The sequence below is a fragment of the Poecilia reticulata genome, linkage group LG10 (genome assembly GCF_000633615.1).
Source record: "Poecilia reticulata strain Guanapo linkage group LG10, Guppy_female_1.0+MT, whole genome shotgun sequence".
NCBI lineage: Eukaryota > Metazoa > Chordata > Actinopteri > Cyprinodontiformes > Poeciliidae > Poecilia > Poecilia reticulata.
The window spans coordinates 14,876,541-14,899,090 of record NC_024340.1 but is presented as its reverse complement, the minus strand read 5'-3'; the positions used below and the strand labels follow the sequence as shown (position 1 = coordinate 14,899,090).

At 36.9% G+C, this 22,550-nt stretch overlaps 1 protein-coding gene across 10 annotated transcripts in view; it reads left to right on the top strand.

The window, feature by feature from the left end:
- dlg3 (discs, large homolog 3 (Drosophila)) overlaps window positions 1-22,550 on the top strand; it is a 109,484-nt gene that overhangs the window by 24,120 nt on the left and 62,814 nt on the right. The gene's annotated exons all lie outside the window — the stretch shown is intronic.

The following is a 22,550-nucleotide window of genomic DNA, read 5'->3' as shown; positions in this document are numbered from 1 at the left end:
ACACAAATGTGAAAATGAACAAAGATGGATTTTTAAGACATTGAGTCCACACAACCAAAGAAATGAATTAGTTTCAGAGCTCAAAATAAAGATGATAGACTTTTCCATTCAGTAGCCTTGACTCGAATCCTTCTGAAAATCTGTTGAAAGACCCAAAGCTCACACCGTGGCAATGCATTGCACTCATTTCTCCATGAACACGACACAAGACATCTTGAAGTTGTCATAAAAAGGCCTTTCAACAGAATTTTTATTCCCTGTGTCATTCCAATTTATTTTACAAAATGTAATTTATAAATTAAATGTCATTTGCTTCTTTGTGGGCTTGTTTAGCCCGAGTTCCTACCAACATCTGTTGTAAGTTTCATGTTGGTATTCCTACCAGAATTATACAGTAAGTTGATGTTTATGATGCCAACATCCCTCCCCATGTTTTTGGAAACTAGCATGATAAAAGGCTGAAACTATCCTCATTCATTCAGAGACAATAATAAAGCATCACTGCCACTCCTAAATAAACCTAAAGCCGTAAACATAAGCCGTAAATGTGAGGAAATCATTACCCACCCTGGCACATGATGATGCTTTATTAATTTCCCCCCCGTGTCGTCTATTTACAAAATGATTGTACCACTTTTGTTAGGAGCTTGCTAGGTTAATTATGGCTGATTTCAGCTGGGATTGTCAGAACATTCTTTTAAAACAAGAGCTTTTGAATTTAAATCTGAGGAAAGTGGAGACCTCAGTCTACTGGGATCATCCGTTAGAAAGCTCCCTCTTTCTCCCGCCGGGCTCCAATCTGTCTTTGTCTGTTCTCCAACTCTGTGGCTATGATTAGCTTTAAATATTAATCTGAGTTTACCTTATTTATTAGCATCAAGATTCAGTTAAAAAGTGCTCTGCCAGAAGTACTGCTCATAACAGACTGTGTAGTAGTGTATTAAATGAATGCACAGACACAGTGGGCGTTCCTTGCTTAACACTCCCATAGGTGATTACTACATGAAAGCCTTCAGGCCTTGATCAGACTGTGTGTGTGTGTGTGTGTGTGTGTGTGTGTGTACTTGTGTCTGTGCTTGTGTGTGTGTTCTTGCATTTTTACAGTCAGATTGATTTATTGGTGTCATTGGTCTATACATCTGTCTGATGAGATTTTGCTGGGTTGGATTTGATTTGCCTTTCCTGTAGCGGCGATCCAGAGCGTATTAACGGATGGGATTTACAAGTGCAACACGTCCAAATGTCTTGAGCTGGATCACACACTGCGATCTTAAAAGGATCCGTCCTAAACCAGGGATATTCTCATCAGTTCAGAGATGAAGAGATTTATCTGAGAACTTCTCAGAAAGGCAGATTTTTTTCTAAATATAAGACTTGGACCATGAACAGTGTGATTGGTAACTTCATTTCTTCCATTTCTACCCAGTTTTTTCTGGCCTTCTAGTCATGAGTGGTTATTATTTATATTTGGAGCAGAGGTGACTTTACATGACATGTAAAAAGCACTCTGATAAAACTTATTTTTATGTTTTAAAACTAAATGACTGTGCGGTTAACATTTTAAGCTATCTTATATTAAGAGCCATTAAGGTTTCCAGATCTTAATGACTCTTGTATTCTCCAGAGCAGGGAATAAACAAAGCTCAGCTTATCAAAAATCTGAATGTTCCTAAAACCCATTAAACAGTTAAAATATTAATAAATAGCTGTCTCTCCAGGAATTTGATTGTTTTTGTGTCTTAATCAAAATCACAGATTTTGTGGTGCTAATTCAGAAATAAAATATTCCTAAGGAATTTTTACAATATTAGACACCCATCAAACATTGCGCTAATGTTTGATGTTAAATGTGACTTTTTGATACTCGCAGTATTGATCACAGACTATAATTAGACATGAAGTAAAGCTGAGGCAGCAGACCTGAAGTTTTTGACAAATTTTGAGCAAACATGGCAGTAAAATCAGAAAAAAATCTCTTGATTTTGTGTGAAGTTGGCAGATTTGGGTGTTATTGGTATAATTTGGAGTCAAGAGGGCTATATAAAAAATGGCCAGATTCTATCCCCGGGTCTTGAGTTCGACACATGTGCTCTGGAGAATATACATTATCGAAAAGTTAATTTATTTCGCTAAATGAACCACATTATGTAGAGGAATTACAAGCAGACGGATGTTTTCTGGTAATTGTGCTTTTCGGCCAATGAAAATATGACATTTAAGATTAGAATATTACATTAGACCAATTAAAAACATTTTAATACAGAAATGTTATCCTAATGAAGAGTAATGAAAATTTTTTATATTTGCTTAAAGGTTATTTTCAAAAATGTACTTTAATCTGGCAAACGATCCTCATCTGAACTCATATTTTGGTGTTTGCTTAGTTTAGTTTTATTTAGTTTTTTAATAAAAACAACAGGTTCAGGTTGCATTCATATGCAAAGATCCTCATAAACATTCACTGCTTAGGACTCCACTGCTGAAGAAAAAATTTTCAGGTAAAATGGATCAGTATGACTATAGAGATACAGAAACTATATGGAACAATCAGCTCTCTGATAATTTTTGCAATGTTTTGCAGCTGTTACCGCTTTCAAAATTAGATTTTTAAATTTGAGTCTCTTGCAATAAGACTGACTTGTAATTCTGTGCATTATTAACCTGATTCCTCGTACATATGAAATAAAAAAGAAGAAAAAGTACCATTGTTTGATGATTTAAGTTGATATAGGCAGAATTTGAGCTCTGTTTCGCCAATACAATGATTTAATATAAATACAAGTTGCCTGCAAATTGTGTACAAAATCCAGATGGCTGAAAACAAAATTATGTCAATTTAGTTGCAGAAAAAAATATTTATATAATTCTGACCTTTATTAAACACTGACATTCTGAATCAGAAACCGCCATAGGATGCAGTGGAAAGTTAACGTAGTAAATTAAAGAGAAATAAGTTGATTAAAGAGAGACGGATCTTCAAGATAATGTAATAGAAATTCCTTGTAGACAGGCCAGATGACCCTAAGTACTGAAACACGGGTGGGCTGCTTTCTGTAGGAAGCTGCTTTGTTTGTTACGTCTTTATCATGTCAGAAGAAGGTTATTGGATTTCTGTGTTTAATGTAAGTCATTTCCTTCCCTCCTTCTTTGAAGTTAAACCCTTTACTGGACTGAGTAGTTACATATGCAGAGTACATTTTAAAAACTCTGTTAGTAACCACTTTTATTGATTTGTGCTATGTTTATTAGAGACTTTATTGTAGAGATACTGTAAAATTCTGTGGCTTTAAATTTAAAATCCCTTTTCTTAGTTTGTTGGTGGTGGATGGTTAATACTCCGGTCAGTTATCATTCTTATTTACCTTGTTTCCATGGTAGATGTGTTGTTTAAGGTTGTTAAAGTCTAATGTTAAAAGCTGATGCTTGTGCTGTAAATATTTCATTCATTTTTATATGGTTTTTGGGATGTTTGGGAGTAAACAGGATATTAAAGATTATAATTTTGGGCTGCGTATTAAATAACTAACTCAATAACTCAGTTTTCAAACATTTCATAAAAAGTTGATTGATTTAATTATTGTCAGTCTCCAAACGAACTTAAATAACAAGACGAAAGGAAGCCTTGTGGTTCTCAGAAGATTTTATAATTAGTTAAATAGGACATAATCCAATGAGCTATTAATAATTTAAGAAATGCAGAAGCAGTCCATGAAAAATTTAATACACCTTCAGTTCAGTGGCTTGTACTATCACTTTTAGTAAGGCAACTTATCATCTTCTGTTTTGTCCTATCACTTCATCATGGTTGAAATTTTACCATTATGATCTAATAACTGGACTATTAATGTTCATCTTGTTTGCAATAGAAGTTACATGGCAGCAACTCCGGTTAATAATCATATTCAGACGGTTACAATCACGGCAAAAAGAAATTTAGGGTTTTAATGCATACTCTGGTCTCTACTGAGTTTCAATATTGTTTAAATCTTAACCTCAAGTGTAAACATGTTTGAACAAACATGGCAGATTCCTATATGTCAGTATTATACAAAACACGAAGCCAAAATAGAAAAAAATGTAAGAAATTAGACACAAATCAAAAACCCTTGATCTGCAGAAAGAAAAGGGAATAAATAGAAGTTTGTGGGTTAAATTTTGTTTATACACACCCAGTGTAGTTTTATATTTCAGTGCTAACAAAAGTCCACTAACAGGCAAAGTTTATGCATTTTAATACAAATAAATACATTCACTGATGCTTAACAGTAATTTGATAATACATGTTAAGTAATTTTCTGTTGTTGAAGGAAGAAAAATTTACTATTTAGTGGCCAGGCCAAGTAAAAGAGAAGTTTGTGAGAAAAGGCAGATCAGATATTTACATTGTTGTACTGCAAAAACCTTTGACAAGCCAGTCGCCGTTGTGGAAGCTGGAGATCTTGATTCATAACAAAGATATAAAATGTTGACCTGGAGACTGAACTGTGTCGAATCCCTCCTCCTACATTTAATTTAAAAGCCTCCACTCAGTGGCTTTGTTGCCTTGTTGAGACATTCAGGCTGGATTTGTACATTTTGTTTCAACATGGAAGTCATGTCTGGAAAACTCAGAGGAAATGTCTCAACACCAACGCCTGTTTCTGCTCATTATGTGGTTTATGTTAGCTGATGATTTACGGTTTATGTAGGATTTTATTCGAGTGTTTCAGGTGAATGACACTGAGTGTGTGCGTGTGTGTGTGCGTGTGGGGGTGCGTGTGTGTGTGTCCCACTGGAAGTCGAGGCTGCCATGCCCCTGTGATCCATATGGTCATTGTCAGAGGACTGGCCAGCGCTCAGCCCCATATCATTTTGCTTGCTCCCCACTCTGGCTCCCACTGCCAGTGAGCACAGGAGAATAGGGTAGTACGAGAGGGGAGGGGACGGTGCTGTTTGTTTGCTTGCCTGCTTTGTTTTATTTAGAGGTTTTTGCTGATCACAATATAAACTGGCCTAGAAATGTGACAGCGTTCTGCAGGGCAGACTGGATTCCTGAATCAGCGGGAGACTTCCTGTTGGGGCTAAAAGGGAGGGCACACTGGGATCTTTCACGCTTCGCTCTTTAAATGTTAATTAAAAGAAGCCCTGGTCGCTTCAGCATGTAGAAGTATGAACTGATGTTTATGTCTATTTTCTACAACCTCTGTTTGCAAGAATGTGCCGACTTCTTTTGCAAACTGTAGCAGCTTCCATCACCCACATGTTGCCATGGAATATGTGTATATCCAATCAATATCAGTGAATAGCTGGTCCCGGAGCCTTCTGACTCCTCTTCATTTTCGTGGGGGTGTGTGGGTGCTTTCAACAGTGCTTGTGCAGTTATTGCTTTTATTTCACTGCCATATCAGCTGTTATTTTGGTAACACTTAGAAAGAGGCACATAGATTTCAAACAGAACTCAAGAGCTGAATAATAAAAAGAAACAACTAAAAAATATAGCAGATTGTACCTGGGAAGTTGCTACTTATCTTTATTTAAGTTCAATTAAACCGTTGTTTTGTTTAAGAAGTGAAAGAAACAAAATTAATGCATGTTGAGCCTCTCTAGGCACTGAAGTGGGCCATTATTTAAAGGCTGCTTTCTCATATGTGTATTGTTTAAATTCAGACAAAATGCCTCCAAAATCGAAACTGGCTGAGCAACTTATGAATTTCTTATTCTTCAGCAACATACAGCCATTCAAGTAACTAAAATATTTATAATTATTAATCGCTAACCTTGAAAGACTAGTGTAGCAGTTAAATTATTTAGGAGTTCTTTATATTGGGCTAAAATTCTCTAACTATATTCTACTAAATTGGACATCATGCATCACTCGCTATATTTTAACTGAAATATTTACCATTACTAATTCTATTATTTTTAGATATTCTACACTGCAAAAACAGAAAATCTTACCACGTAATTTTGGTCTACTTTCTAGTGCAAATATATTGGTAAACTTGAAATAAGACTAACTTATAAGTTAGGAATTATTAAATTAAATTAAGGAATTATTTACTTAAAATAAGTGCCTAAATCTTGCTGAAAAGTTACTTTTAAGTTAGTCTTATTTCAAGTTTACCAAGACATCTGCACTAGAAACTGTCTATCTAGCTATTTATCTATCGTTACATAGTCGCCTGATTTCTTCTTTTTTGTATCAGACCCTATTATTACTAGCCAGGTCTGCCAAATGTGGTATTTCCTGCTAAGATGTTTCACATTAAAAGCCTCTCTGTGTCTCACAGGCCCGAATCCAAACCATTTGAAATAGGTTTTTAATTTTGCACATCTGCGGGCGATGTGTAGTTAATTTTACAGTAATTCACTTTCGTTTGATAAAATCCTAAAGATGAAATGATGGGAGCTGGTTTGTAAATGAAAGTAGTTTTACTCAATAAAACTGTCAAAGAGGATGATTGTAAATGTGACGCTGTTATGTACAGATAGGGCTTACTTTTTAATTTCCAGCTGTCTGCGAGTTCAAATAAATACATTATTTAAGTAGCTTTTATTTTACGTGCCGTATCTACTAAGTTCTTGATTCTTTCTAAAAGCCTTTTCTCTTTTTAAGAGGTTAGTAAAATATTTAATTTGTTTTCATTTATTTTGTCATACCCTCAACTTGAGTTGATTTTAAATATTCCCATTGGCTGTAAGAATGTAAAATATTTAGCTTTGCTAAGAACTGCCGCTGTTACAAACACTGCTAAATGAAGGAAATTAAGCTAAAGAATTCAGTTTCTTTAGTATTTTATTTTTTACATTTTAAAAACAAAACTTGCACAATAAGTTAGACTACAGAGCCGTTTTGAGCCTCTTACTGAAAATAATGTGTACAGAGATGTCAGTTGAGGACAAACAAACCACAAATAAAGTATCCTGAGTTTTAGATTTCCTTGTAGTGCGAAATGAAAATGCCCACATGCAGCAGCTTTGTGGCTATTTAAATGTAAACAAGGGCGTTTTCACACCTAAAAGTCAGGTAGACTTGGTTCGATTGGGGACAAAAATGGCAACATATGTTACATTTTCAGCTGGTGCTGTTCATTTTCACACTGCACTGTCAAACAAACAAACCAAACTAATTGAAAATCAAGTTCTCACCAAGATCCTCTGAAGGAAATGACATAAAAACCTCTCAACAAATCACTGAGCACAACTTCCTTCTTCACAACATGTAAATAAAGATGGAGTGGCATTAGATTTTAGCAGTTGTAGGATTTCTTTTTAGTCTTTGGGAAATTTACCAAGCAAAAACTCTTCAACAATCGGCTCAGAATCCCCTGCGCTTTTGGTGCAGTGTCTGGTCCGCTTGGCGCTCACATATGCTTTCAAACCAAGACAGAGGTTTGTAGGCAGACCAGAGTTTGATTGTGTATTCACACGTCTCCAAACGAACTGGACTTTCTAAAAAAAATGAACTAGAAGTGAATGCACCCTAAGGACAATGGATAAGCTCGGTTTCACATGTACGTATCGGCCGATCATCCAAACTTAAGGAAATCAGGACCGATTGATCCTTACACCTCTATATCTACGTCACCTGATGGTGCTAGATGGAGATCGCCTTGTGCTTCCTAAAGCTGTTTGTTTTTGTGTGTGCATGCAGTATAAATAAATTTCCACAGTTTTCATTCAGTTTTGAGTTGAATGAATTTAAAAGCTGCTCTTCACAAACTGCCTGATGATGAGCTTGAGCATTTCCTCATGTAGCTCATCTTTCAGACTGCTATTCCTCATTCTATCATCCATTTTCTTTGTGCGTGTGTGTGTATGTGTGTGTGTTGAAGACATTTGGCGAAGCAGCGCGTTTCTTACCATGTGTAGCTGCTCTGAGTGCCATCTCTGTCTAATGCATTATCCAAGCAACCCTTCAGCCATTTGGTCTGGCCTCTTATTTCTGTGTGTGGGGGTGTGGATGGTGTTTTGAAGCATTCTTCATTTCTGTCGCTCCCGTCTTTCTCTTCCTCCACTTTTTCCTCAATCATTAAACAAATCAGAGGCTTTTTTTTTTCTCTCTTGAGCATCGTTTTCCAAATGATGCTTCAGTACGTAGCATCCTTCTGTTCTCATGCCGTTTGCCTTCATTCCAATGAGGTGTTATACATGTATGTGGTGGGAAACAGGCATAAAAATGCAAGTTAGAACAAGAGAAAATGGATTGGCGTTTTTAAAAAAACAGAGCTGTTTGTTTCAAACACATTTGACCAAAAATGCTAACACCTGATTTAGTTTTTTCAAAATGGGTAAAATGACCTGCTGTGTTTACATTGTCCTTCAAATGCAAAAATAAATATTCACTGTCCATATGGAACAGTTTCTACCTAAGTGGATATATTCCTCTTTGCTTTGTGAATGCAGTACAAAGAAACAAATGGCAGGAGCAACACACAGTGCTTCATGCACGTTTGGCTCACATGACTTCCTGCCCCCCCTCTGATTAGACGGCTAATGTTGTCCAGAGCTATGTCTGCCTAATGTTCGCAGAGCAATCCATCTTTAAACATGTTCCTCTTTCTGTTACTGGTCATTTCTCTTAGTAAAATAATGACCTGACTGCCCAGAGAGTCCAGAAAAACAGATTGCGCACATCTCAAGTTTCCGAGACAGAAAGATAAAGAAGGGTCGTGTATCACGGAGATAAACACTACAAGCAGTCCCAACTTAATATCACAGATTTTATTGCACTTTTGGTATAACGTTTCTACTCTGCACTTGTTTTCAGGGATTTTATTACTTTGCTGTGTGTATCTTTACATTTTTTTTTTCAAATATTTTTTCAGAATGTAGCACATCTTTTTGCAGCTCAGATGAAAACCAAACTTTTAATTCATTACCTTACTTTGTTATATTATAATGAGCAGGAGTGGTGCAGGTCAATAAAAATTAGCTTCATTGCATATTCTACATGCATTTAAAGACGATTAAGTATTTTATTCAAAAGTAATATGCTTACATTGTTGTTTGTACATATGGCTGACATAAACTGAGTTCTTTGATAATGTATTTATGCTGTGGTCCATTTTAAGTTTGGGATTTGATTGTAGAAACTCACTTTGAGTATACATGCATTTGAATGATGAGCATTCAGCGAACAGACCCAGTGGTACATTAAAAATTCAAGGCTAAATTCTAATAAAAAGGTCTTATAAGTACCGTATTTTCCGCACTGTAAGGCGCACCAGATTATAAGGCGCACCTTCAATGAATGGCCTATTTTAAAACATTTTTTCATATATAAGGCGCACCGCATTATAAGGCGCATAGAATAGACGCTACAGTAGAGGCTGAAGTTACGTTATGCATCCACTAGCTGGAACTGCACTAAAGTGAATGTCAACAAGACAGTCAGACTCCGGTCGGCAAGGAGAGTCTTCTGGGACTGAGCCGAGGCGTGGCCGGACGATGGTCACCCTTCTCCGTTCGCGCACAGCATGTTCGTGGAAAACGTGGTGCTAAATGACCTGCAGACAACCTGACTCTAGACCAGGGGTGCTCAAGTCCAGTCCTCGAGAGCTACCATCCTGCAACTTTTTGAAATATCCTTACTCAAACAGACCGGGATCAGCTCTAAACAGGCCTGGTAACGATCCTTTCATTTGATCCAGGTGTGTTGGAGCAGGGAAGCATCTGAAAGTTGCAGGACGGTAGCTCTTGAGGACTGGACTTGAGCACCCCTGCTCTAGACGGTCGGTAGGTAGATAGGTCAGTCAAACTTTATTAACAAACCAGCGTTCTGACAACTATCCCAGCATGCATCGCGTGCTTCTTCTTCTACGGGCGAAAATGAAGTCGATGGCTGCTTACTGTAGTTGCTAGACCTGTTGTGGCTCAATATTGTTCCATATATAAGGCGCACCGGATTATAAGGCGCACTGTCGGCTTTTGAGAAAATTGAAGGTTTTTAGGTGCGCCTTATAGTGCGGAAAATACGGTATACAAATACTTGTCCAAATAATGAAAATAAGACTAAATGCTTGCTTTAAAGTAATTAATTACAGAATACCAAGAGGATGGATGGTAGTTAGGATGGCACATATCATAATGACGAGTTCATAAACGGATATATAAAATAAAAATGGTTACAGATGATACACTAAGAAAGCTAATCTTTATGGAAAATTCCAAAGTGATAAAACCTGACATTAAACCTGTAATCATCAGAGATCACAGAAATTACAAATGAACTTTTGAATCATTTAAATGCTCATGCCTTTAAAGGGATTAACATAGATTTCCTGTCAGTATGGAGCTAATGTGTGGTATGGGTGGGTCCAAGTCGAAAGCAGATTCATGTAATGATTAAACATTTCAAAACCCCTTTAGCAACTCATCCAAATGCTACATTATGAACCTCTAAGATGTTTGTAGATGGTTATTAAAGAAAATCTCCAGGCTATTAACACCGAAGTTGGTTCACAAACTGTAATAGTGATGTTGCATTGGCAAACCAGACATTTAGATACACTGTAAGAAAGACACAATCTTTTTTTCCTCACCTTTTCTGTTTCATGTCCGCTAACATAACCAAGGGTGTTTTATTAACAAAATTCTTCAAATTCTGATTTTTACAGACATTTTGCTAATATTTGAGCTTTATCTTTTAGACTATATTCTAAAGCTTCTTCAAAGTTTGCTGAAATGTTTAAGCAGACTTCATTACTCCTGACTGAACTGAAGTAACTGATTCGGGTTTACAGGTTGCCTTGTTCACACATTATTTTGTGGAGTGCACCAGTCTCTCCTACAGTAAAATCCCTGCACATGATGATGCTTCCACCTCCTTACTTCACAGTTGAAATGCTGATCTCACGTTTCAGGCTTGAAGTGAAATGTTGGATGGTGGTAACAGGCAAAGACTTTAATTTTGTTTTCATCAAACTAAATATATATCCATCTTTGTTTTTGGGTCCATTTGCAAATTCTAACTTGGGCGTTTTATGTTTCCTTTTGAGAAATGGCCTCTTCTAGAAAACTCTACTAGAAACTCTACCGACATTTCAGCCAATGTCGGTAGAGGAATTGTTTGGCTGTGGATAAAGAGATTTTCGACTGTAGAATTCAAATTAAAACCTTGATATTTTTTTCTCTTTTTTAACTCTGATATAAACATTTAAATGAACCAACTTCTTACATCTAAACATTAAGATCTTTAGTTCATTTTCAAGGAGAAGAAAACATAAAACTAAGCAATTCCTTAAAAAGAATAGTACTTAAATCTGGGCATGAAATCTTAAATATTTTAGACATTATGCAGGACTCTTTTCTATTATCAAAAAACAGTCTAAAAGGTTTGCCCTTACTATTTCTCCTGCCTTAAGCTCATGTCACACAAGTTGAGACATGCAAGGAGAGAACTAAGGAAATGCTTTGTTGTGTCTTGCATAGCAGTGAGGTTTATGTCTGAAGACATAGGTATTAAATACAAACTAATTTCTGCCTCAGAAGAGGGATTTACTTTCTTCATAACACATTGCAGCTGCAGCTCACCCTTCTTCAGCACATTGCCCTTCAAGCTTTAACAGGGTTAGCTGGGTTAGGCTTTAATGGTTGCTTTTAACATCATTTGTTTCAACTTCGATATGCGCATTATAAAAAGCTCTGATTAAAGAAAGAAAAGAGGGTCATATGTCTGAAACTAAAGAAAAAAGAGATGGTAGATTTATGTGTGATATTTAAACGGTGGTGAAATTGTAGTGAAGAAATATATCAAATATGTATACGGTTAATTACGGATTTTCATGCATTACTTAAAAAATTACATTACCTTTTTTCCTCACTTTCTGGATTTAAATCAGGCAGTAAATTTTTCTGTTTTCTTGTATACAACTCTGTAGGATCTGCCATTTAAGCTTCCTTTTGAGTCAAACATTTTGAGTTTTCATTCATATTTTTCTCATAATATTTGCTGTAATTTTGTCCCATTCTTCCTGACAGAACTGACTTACTTACAACTTCAACTCTAGCCACAAACTTTCTTTGGGATTGAGGTCAAGGCTCATAGTTTTAATTTTTTTAATGTAATTTTCAGGCATGACTTGGCCTATTTGTCCACTAGCATCTATTTTGCGAAGTGGACTAGTCCCTCCTGCAGTAAAAAATCCCCATAACATGATACTTCCACTTCCTTACTTCAGTGGAGGAAGCTTCAAGCTTCCCTGTTTTTCACTATCATGAAGATCTGTAAGTGTATTTTCAAACTGTAATCTGGATTTTTATTGCATTTCAAGCAATGTCTTCTTCAGTTTTTTTCATGTCATTAAAGGGAAAAAACAACCAAAATTTTTTGTCACATTTTCTGGTCAGTTTTTTTACTTCTCATTAAGACACACACTTTTTTCTTCAGTAAATACATTTTATTTTGTTTGGTCTACACAAATTAAGCTGATACATTTGCATCCTTCAGACACTTGGGATGATATTTTGTTGTTGTGATTAGCATGTACAGTGTAAAGTCCAGGATTAATTAAGGATGTATAAATACGTCATGCAGGAAGCCATATGTCATGAAAATATCAGTCTGTGTTTCCAGAACGTCGAGGAAAGCAGCAACGGCGAGCCCTCTTCGAGCGCCTTTTATGTCGTGTCGATTCGGGCTGTGATGATGCAAGAGAGGACGGGATGCATTAGAGTGGGATTTGCAGAGGAAAAGAGGGGAAGCAGCAGGAGGGATGGGGGGAAGAGGTGAAGAAATGAGAGGTTTGGTGCAAAGAAAGGGATGAAGCAGTGAAGAAGAGGAAAGGAAATAGAGAAAGAAGGGGGAGGAATGGGGAAGAGGAGAGGAGGCTGTGCTCAGAAACAGCCCTGTGTGTTGCCATGGTGCAGGCTCAGTCAGAGCTGCACAGTAGCTTCGCTGCTCAGCTCGCTAATTACCACAGACTGCAGTGCTGATACGCAGGCGACCAAAAGCTCTCTGGTTTTCTGCAGGCGTCTTTTGATCAGCACATTGATACAGCTGCACGACTCAAAGCAGAATTTCTCTTTCACCTAAACAAAAATGTGCAATGGTTGATATAAAAACATCAACTTATATATAAAACAATTAAAATGTGCTATTTCTATGTGAACAGATTTATTCAACGTCGACTCCGTTGCTCAGTGGTGTCAGCTATGCCACTTGTATAAATAAGAAACACTTCCAGTCGAGAACGTTGCTGTGCAACAAGAGCCTGCACATCATGAGCAGCCGGCTTAAAAAACCCCACTATGGGCCATTGTGGCTTGATATTCACCGTTAAAATGTCCAATTATATAATCAGCCAAATCCGAAGGCCTGCATATGTTCACTGGAACATCCGAACAGGCGGGAGCCAGGGATGGGAATAGAGGAACCGCTCGTACGACATTAAAGAGGCAAAAACAATTCATGCATGTGGAATTTAGAAAAATAATTAAGAAAATCTGTTTGGATTTAGCGCCTAAATCTCTTTATGGTCATTAAAATTTTGCTTGAAGAAATAGAACTGAAAATTATTGCAGTTATATTGGTGCTTTTTTAAGCCTGTAAAGATGTAAAAATATATGAAGCCCATCAAAGAAGACATTACATCTCACAAATCTGTAATCAGAGTCAAATAAATCAGGCCTGGTTTTACCTTTTATATATTCAGGATTTAATTATTTTCTCATTTGTTTAAAAATAGGACAAAGGTTTTATGAATCACAAACAACACAGATTTTATGCTCAGTTGATGGTGCCATGTCATATGCCACACCCCTGCAGTTTTGACATCCTGTCTGTATTTTGAAAGCAGACATAATACTATGATCTCACCACACTGACTTGCATAATACGAAAACAAAATGAGGCAAAGGGAGTCACAGCAAGAGAACTGAAGATTCATGCATAACTTCATTGAATTCCCAGCTGACACAATAAAACTTAAAATCTAACTTTTTTAAATAGTCTTTCTTTATTTTACATATTCTCCTGGTGAATGTGTGGGTTCTCTCCAGTTCTAAAACATGTGAGGTTAACCGAATCTCTCTAAATTACCCTCAGGAATGAGTGTGTGTGTGATTGTTTGTGTCTCTGTGGGGGTCTGGCGACGTGTCTAGGGTGTGCCTCGCCTAATGACAGCTGGAGTAACCTGGTATAATTGGGTTTCGATTTCAAAATGTTCAGTTATTCCCTTCACCTGCCTTCCTGACCATTTACATTTCAAACCGACTTTTATCTCGACATCAACACAATCTGAAGCTGAGAACATTTGTGTTTGTCGCTGCGTCCGTTTTGAGTCGGGATTGTCACGGTCCACTACTTTTCGTCTCTGTCCAACTCAACAGTTGGACAGTTTGTTGTGTTTTGACAGCCAGCTGGTATACAGCGTTTAATCACATAAAACGATGCTAGAAGTCTGAGCGTATTAAAGGACAGAGTGTTTTCAGATCAGTGTGTCATCTCTCCAGTTCAGTAAGACGACGACTCTGATCTTGGCTTAGCTGCTCTCTTTAGGGGCCTCTGAGTCTTTGCCCTCCACAATAGGGCTGAATCATTTGGCAACTGCTAAAGTGCTACAATCGTTTAAAACAATGCCCTGTTTTTTTTTCCTTCTGTTGTTTGGCACTAAATACATAAGCATATGGATAAATGTGCTCATGTATTCTTAACTATCAGAGGGAAACTAGAAGCATGGCTCTTGTTTTTTTGCGGCGCCTGTTGTCCTACTTACTGTAATTTTTCATCACTTTCAACACCTACACTTATTGTGAGCCAAAACTCACAAGTAAGGGAAGTGAATGGAGAGACGTGTGTGTGTCGGTGTGGGTGTTCCTGAGTGGAGCTTATAGCGAAGCATGAAACCTCAACCAAGACGGTTCGATCTCTGCAGCTGAAAGTAGAGATAAGTGGAACCCCTTGAAGGCCAGTGGGTCAGTGTTGGCTTTGTTATTTTTCACTTTAATGTCATTAAAGTGGATCTCCAAGCATTCAGATATTTTTATCTGTCTATTGTCTCTGGCTTTGGATTTGTAAACAAGTGCTGTCTGAACAGCTGGTTATCTCAGCTTAAATAATGCAAAGTCACATCTAAGCAAGCAAACAGTGTGACTTTGTGAAGAAAGTCGTGTAAAAAGGCCACAACAGTTTAAGATCACCATTGAGGATATTGCAACAGAACTGCTGTTAAATATTTAAAATGAGGACAAAAGGCTTGAAATTGGGACAGTGAAGAGTTTGTTCTAGTGTGCTCTGCAAAGGAATGAGGAAAATAATGGTAAAAAAATAGCTGCTGGAGCAGAGTTTTATCTGGAATATAAACAACATTATCAGCGTTATATGTATTTCATAGACCAGAGTTTTAGGTTACGGCCTGTGAAGTTAAGACATAATGCTTAATAAGAAGGTATCATCATCAAACGTAGTACTTTATGTTGAATTTTGGGAGGTTTAAGCTTCTTTCCTTGTTTCTAATCCTGTGTGTTGGCATGTTTGAAAAACACTTTTAACGTGGGTTTGGATGTGAGTCAGTACGAGAATCTAAGAATATGAAAACCTTGAATAAAAATAAATCAGTTTCACTGCATCATGGTATAAACTGAGGTACACTAATAATATTATGTAACTGCTTTTTTGTTAGCTAGATTGAAGTTTGCCAAGTTAAGTTTTACAGTTATGTGTTACTTTAGTAAGAGTGAAGAGTCACACTCTTGGAAATATTCCCAAAAATCTGAAATTGTTTTCTCTTTATAAATAAATAAATAAAAAAGAGTTGTGTGCTTTTAGCTCTGATTACTCTGGCACTTTCACTGGCATCTTGTTAAAATAATTTTAATACATAGGAACGATATTGCGGAACAGTTTTAGCATTTTTGAAGCTGTAATGTTTAAAAAAATATATCACTTGATATTGGTAAACTGCCTGTTTCTACATGGGTCTAAGTTTAAGGCGATAAAGCCATTTACTCCATGTGTCGCTCATAATGTGCCATCAGTTTGTACAGTGTCTGCATATTGCAATGACGGGTGTAAAAATGCATATTTTCCATGATGTTATACTTATTTTTTTACCCATGATTTAGAATTGCCTTGCAGTCTTCAGTCATAGGTCATAATACATAAGCTATGTATACTGCAAGTGGTAATTATAAGCTAAATTAATTTAAAAATGATGCTATGCCATCATATCAGTCACTCTAACCTTTTGGGATTTAGAGTTGAGTGAATCCCCATCATCAGTGCAGACAGAGCTTCTGCATTAAGCAAAATGATCACGTGGTCATTGCATATATTGGGAATATCTGCACGTTGGCTTAGTTTGAGATCATGTTAGGTATAATTTCATCTTCATAGGAAAGTGATACTTTATTTTTTTAGTTGTGTTTCTGTCTTCATGTGGTACAGAAACACAAGAAAGATGTGCAGTAGTGTGAGGGAGTCTAAATATCTCGTATTGTACAGAAGAACAACCAAAGCATTTTTGGATTGATAGTTTTTTTTGATTGTCTGAAATGTTGAAACTCAGATGGATTTACTATAAGTAGGATCATGAATGCCATCGTCATCTTTTGCAAAACTTGGCTGCAACTTTCCATCTTTACACCCATAAACAGTATCAATGTGTAGTGCTGTGAAAAAGTATTTTCACCTCATAGAGTTGCAGAAACTCTATAAGATTTAAATGTAGTTTTGACACATTTAAATGATTCTGGTCATTAAACAGATTTTAATATAGGAAAAGATTAGGATGATTTTATTAAGTAAAAATGTTATCTAAACTAACCTGAAGCTATATGAAGAAGTAATTACCCACTTTGTTAAATCATAAATTAACTGTGATCATCCACATTTTAACCAGACCTTTAGAGTTGAGAAATCACTTAAATAGAACAACATGAAGTAGGCTAAAAGATCTTAAAAAGCAACACGTCATACCCTAGATTAAGACATTTAATATCAGATTACAAAGTTATTCATACGTACTAGCTGATAAAGATTTTTAAACCCATTTGTAAGGCTGTGAGACTCTGTGGAGAGCCTTCCCAGGGTTTGCCAACTTGCCAAACAAATATTCCAAGAGCACTTCAAAGAAATGAATGCTATAAAATCCTGAAGTATAGTCTTTGCTTGCCACCTTAAGCTTAAGCACACTTGAGTTATTCAGCAGAACAAAGATCCAAAGCACACCAGCAACTCAACTGTTGCAAAGGCAGAAATAAAGGTGTTGGAGAAGCCTAGTCAAAATCTGAATCTAATTCCAATTGAAAACCCTCCAATGTGGCTTAATTAAAGAAATTCAGCAAATAAGTGTGCTACTGCTTTACCCAAATGCTTTGGGATTTGGGACCCAAATACTTCAGCCACTTGCATTTGATTTAACAATCACTTTTTCAAATAGGACCGAGTTTATTTGGAGATTTTTTTCCCTTCATAATAGAAATATTTGTTTAAAAACTGCATTTTGTTTTCGCTGAAGCTTCCTTTGTCTGATGATACTTGACAACATTTAGGTGTGAGGTAAAAAAAAAAAAGCAACAATAGAAGAAATCTGCAAGGGGGCAAATACTTTCTCACACATACCAAGAATGTGATGTATTTTTTGAAGAAAGACATTTTGTACAAAAATGTGACTAATCAGTTAACGTCAGAGTGGCAACAATCTGCCTTTTCCAAAGCATCAGAGAGGAGTGGGGCTTCAGTTCAGCAGCTCCTTCAGCCGAGAAGCAAAGGATTTTAACTATCTGAGAGCGTAAGGCTGACATGCTGCAGTGACCTCTGCTGTAGAGGAAGAAGATGGGGTGAAAATATGTGAAGCATACTGATGGCACACATGACAGGCTTCCCTGCAGATTGGAGCTTCACCTCAGAAACAACATGACTCGAGCCTGTTGAGCCTCCTGGTGTTGGCTGTGTGACCAAGACGCTGATTGCTGATGGAAATTAGATGAAGCAGCAGGTTGTTTTAATATTGCATCATGTGGGGAAAGTCAGTGTTTTTCATGGGGCTGGTTAGTTATACAGCTAAATGTTAAAACCTTAGTCTTCTGTTGCCATGAGGCGGAGCAGCAACAAACTCTGTCACCCTCTTGTTAGCAGTGTTTGAAAGGAATGACTCAGAAAAATAACACTGAGGCACCACTTGTTATGCTGATTTGTATACATGAGAAGTACGCTATAGCAAAAAAAATAAAAAATCACGCTGAACAGTGTGAGCTGAACAGTTTTTAGACCGAAATAGCAAATCTCATACAGTTTTGATAAAGTCAATTTATCAAGTTATGTTTGCTTTTAGCTTCGCCTTTTGTGTAAATGTGAATTGAAATACAGTCTTGTGGGATTTAAATCAGAAAATAAAACCAACAGTATGCAGTGTTGTTTGGGTTCTCTAAAAAAATTGGGTCCAAAATTGGTATTTTAGCTTCAGTTTTTATTACATGCAGATAAATGTGTTACCAGTTCTGATAAAGATGTGGCAACACATTTTTTACTGCAGCAGCCTGATCTCACTGTGCATTTTTTTCCCTTGGAAGAATGATCCAGAGTAGGGAAAACAATTTTTTAACTAAATACTTTGCACCATCCTATTTTTGCTAATAAGACATCACTTTTCTTCTGCTATTTCACAAGTTGAAGCATGTAGAGTGAGGTATTTGGATCATTATCTTGCTGAAAACCCCCCAAAACGAGCCATTTACCAATACTCCAGCAAAATCTTGGGGCTTTGAAAGCAAAACAAGCCCACAGCATCACAGCTCCTCCACTATGCTGTACTCACTGAATATTTCTTGACATTTCCCCCAAACATCCCCTTAGCACGTAGATGTGTCTAATGGTTGCTGTTGAGACTTGATGACCTCTCTTTGCTGCAGTTTTCTGATAGTGATCTCTGGATATTTTTTTACCTCCCTGCTCACTGAGTGTGTTAGCAAGATAAATATGGTTATAAATAAATAAACAACTATGGGTATTCACCCTTGGGGCCATTGGCTAAAAGAAATAGGTCTCTGTGTCACTTCAGATTTATACCACAGGGTAACAGAGAGGCTTGAATTACTAATTAGATGCTCATTGAAACCCTGATTAACCTAAAATGGTATAAAACCTGCAAATAAAAGGTTCAGTTAAATTAATGTGGAAGAAATTATGTTTTGCTCTTGATTGTTCGACCAGTGATTTTGTTTTTACAGAAAAAACAAGATTAGATGATCATTTGTGATCTTTGATGTGTTTGAATTAAATTTATTTGAAAAACTTTATTTGCCCCACAAGGAAATTAAGCGTTTTTGTTACTAATATAAAAGTATCTTCAAAGAGACGTCATGGATCTCCAGTAGCAGTCTTTCAGCTAATTTGAAAAGGATTCTGACTGAAGACTTTCTGTATTACAGTATCATGACTGTCACAATATGCTAACAGCTCAATATGTGGGCAACATAAACAATATTTCACAGTTGTTGGCGTCAGTTGTTGGCAAGCACTGCTAATCCATCTCATTTGCTTTTGCCGTTCCTCCTTAGATCTACCCGTATGATTAGAAAGTCAGGCTGAGATACATTGGTATGAGGAATATGATCATTCATAGGGAAACAGTCATATTATGTTTGTACTCTTCTCTAATTGTAGTTTTGTGTTGGCAGAGTGCAAATTATTTTTTTGGTTTTTATTGAAAATCCACTAATCTTAAGAATTGTACAATTCTTTTTGAATATATCATGTACAGACATAGCTGACACTAAAGGTCACATGTCTATAATATTCTTAATGCACACATTTCTTATATTGTGCAACCGTATTTGTTTTGTGTTAGAAATGCACAATTCAGAACTTGTGGCCAATTTCCAAGCTATTATTTTTGTAGCGATGTGATCTGCCAAACATGATTTAATGGATTCAAATTTCCAGTTAGTGTGGTGAAGCCTAATAGGAAGCATTTTGTGTGTATTCTCTAACAACTTTAAATGTAGTATGTTCAATGACAAAAACAGGTTGAAAACTGAAAGGGATAGGACAGAAACTCTAGCTGTGTTTTCTTTTACCTTCCTGTTATCTGCTGAAAGTCTGACTCTCTCTTGGACATATTGAAGAAAATAGTTTTCTTTCAAATTGCTTCTTACTTTTCTACTTACAGTAATTTACCTAGCAACAACTTGTTGAGTAACTGGCACAGCAGCAGTTTAGGTTTCACCATGCTTAAAACTAAAGAACGGTATGAAAACTGTGGATAAAAGAGGAAAGGTCGTGCCACCAGTTTGGCAGTATCTCACATATTTAAAACAAAAAACTATTAATTATCAAACGCTTATACCGTGACACGTTTTCAGCCATTTCGTCCAGCCCTACTACCAAAGTATGCACACATTAAGTGCTTTAAGTCAAAAACGGATGGATACAGTCAGGTTCAGATCTGGTTTGTTGTCAGCACACTTGTCGACGGCGCTTCTGGAGCAGCGCTGCTATGAATATTCGTTACACTAAGTACTTTTCCCTGTGTGGCTGCACTTGTGAAGGTCAAACTAGCCGGCTCCCATTTGGAGCTGCTCAGCATGACGGAGAGGTAAGCCAGAGCATGCTTTTGTGATATTACATAAAGATGAAGAGGGAGTGCTGCTGACAGCTGTGACGGGCTATTAATTAGAGCTTCATGGATGTACGTGTTGGGAGGAGGCGGGGGGGCTTAGTCAGAATGCTCAATCACAGCCATCAAATCTGGAAACTTTAAGCTTTAACGCTGCTGCTTTATGGGTGAACTAATTAATTTTCTCATCCAGATAAACGCTGGTGTTTTAGCCAGAGAAAAGTAACAGTTGACCTTTGACGGCGTTGGATTTTCTTTATTACGTCTCGTTATGCCGTCTTTGTCGGTGACATTGAGTTTGTGCACTTAGAACATCTCTTGCTGTCATTCGTTTCCCGCTCTCAAATCCGTCCATCTGTCACGCCTCTGCTCACCTCACTACTTGCCTTCCCTCCAGGCGCAGGCTTTGGAGTGGGTGGGGGCTTCAGCGTGAATGAGATGTTGGGTGCATGGTAATTTAGTAGTTATTGATTGGACTGCAACGTGGCCTATGATCGGCCAATGGGAGCTGGAAGATCGGAGCAGCAGCACTGACTGCGTCTTTCATCCCACATTCTGCTGGAAAACATAATTCAGCGCCTTTTTAGATACAAATGCCTTACTGTGCTGTAGGAGTTGTCACTAACTAACATCCAGGAACAATTTCCATTATGCACTGCATATCACCTCATTGGCTGAGTGCAGCTTTCTGTCGTATTTTACGGTAAAGTCGCCACTGGAGGCCTCGGTGGGAATGGAGCTGATATGTAAATGTTTCCCTAAGAAGGAAAGGGTTATTGCCCCGTCAGCATGCCATTGGTGTGCACATCCTGAACTCTTGTTTTTCCTCCCCTCTGCCTGCAACAAAGTCGAGGGCTGGAAGACGGAAATCATGCTGAGTCTTCAAGAAGAAAGTGAGGCTTTATTTTTAATGAATTGACTCTTTTCAAGTATCATTCAGTTCAGCAATGCAACAAGACAGCAACCCATGAAGCTTTTCACATTTTCATGTGTTGCAAGAAAAAAACATTTATCTGTTTTATTGGAACATGATGGAAAAGGCCAAAAAAATGTGGTAAAATGAAAATTAAAAATGAACCATTAGGTTTATTATTACCAGGGTCTTGATAAGTTAATGTACAACAGAAGGCACATGCAAATGTTTGTTGTTCTGTCTTTGTTTTTTCATTTTCATTTTGAACCTGTATCATTTTTGTAGTTTTGGGTATAAATACCGAAATTATTATAAAATAACTTTTAAAAAAGAAAATTAAATATGAAAATAGAGCATCCACTTGTGCTGCACCCCTAAATAAAATTCATTTATTATTCTATTTATTATTCCTTCAGGAATAATAAATAGAGTCCATCTGTGTAATTTAATCTTTACATGAACACATTTTGGAGTTCGCCATGTAGCCATGCAGGGGACACAGATATCATGTTGAAGAATGTATTTGACAGAACGTGACCTTTTTGGCCTAAACGTAAGCTCACTCTTTAAAACAAGGTGGTGACACAATCATGATGAGGAGTTGCTTTTAAGTAGCAACAGAGAAACTGGTCAAGAGAAAAAAACAGAAAAAGTATGGACTCAGTTCAGGTGAATAAAATAAAACACTGTTTTTTTAAAGATGTTTATGCATCCAAAAATGAGAACAATGCATCCTTTCACTTCTGCTTAAAAATATATATCACTTTGTGTAAATCTGCCACATCAAATCCCAATAAATCTCACTCTTTGGTTTAAAGTGACAAAAATGAGAAACTATTCAAATTACAGTTGCTACAATATTGGGTGAGTTGGATGTTTAAACTCATTTAGATCCACCAATGGGTAACTTACATGGACCACAGAACCAAGAAGCCAAAAACTTCATATGAAAGCTTTAATAAGTATCATCCACAGTATTAATCAGCTTTAGATTAATCCTGATTATCCAATGCAAGTAATGTCTACTAAGTTTACCATCTAAACCAGCGCAGCAGAGGATGCATGTGTGCATCACATGGTTTGATTCAAATCAAATTTAG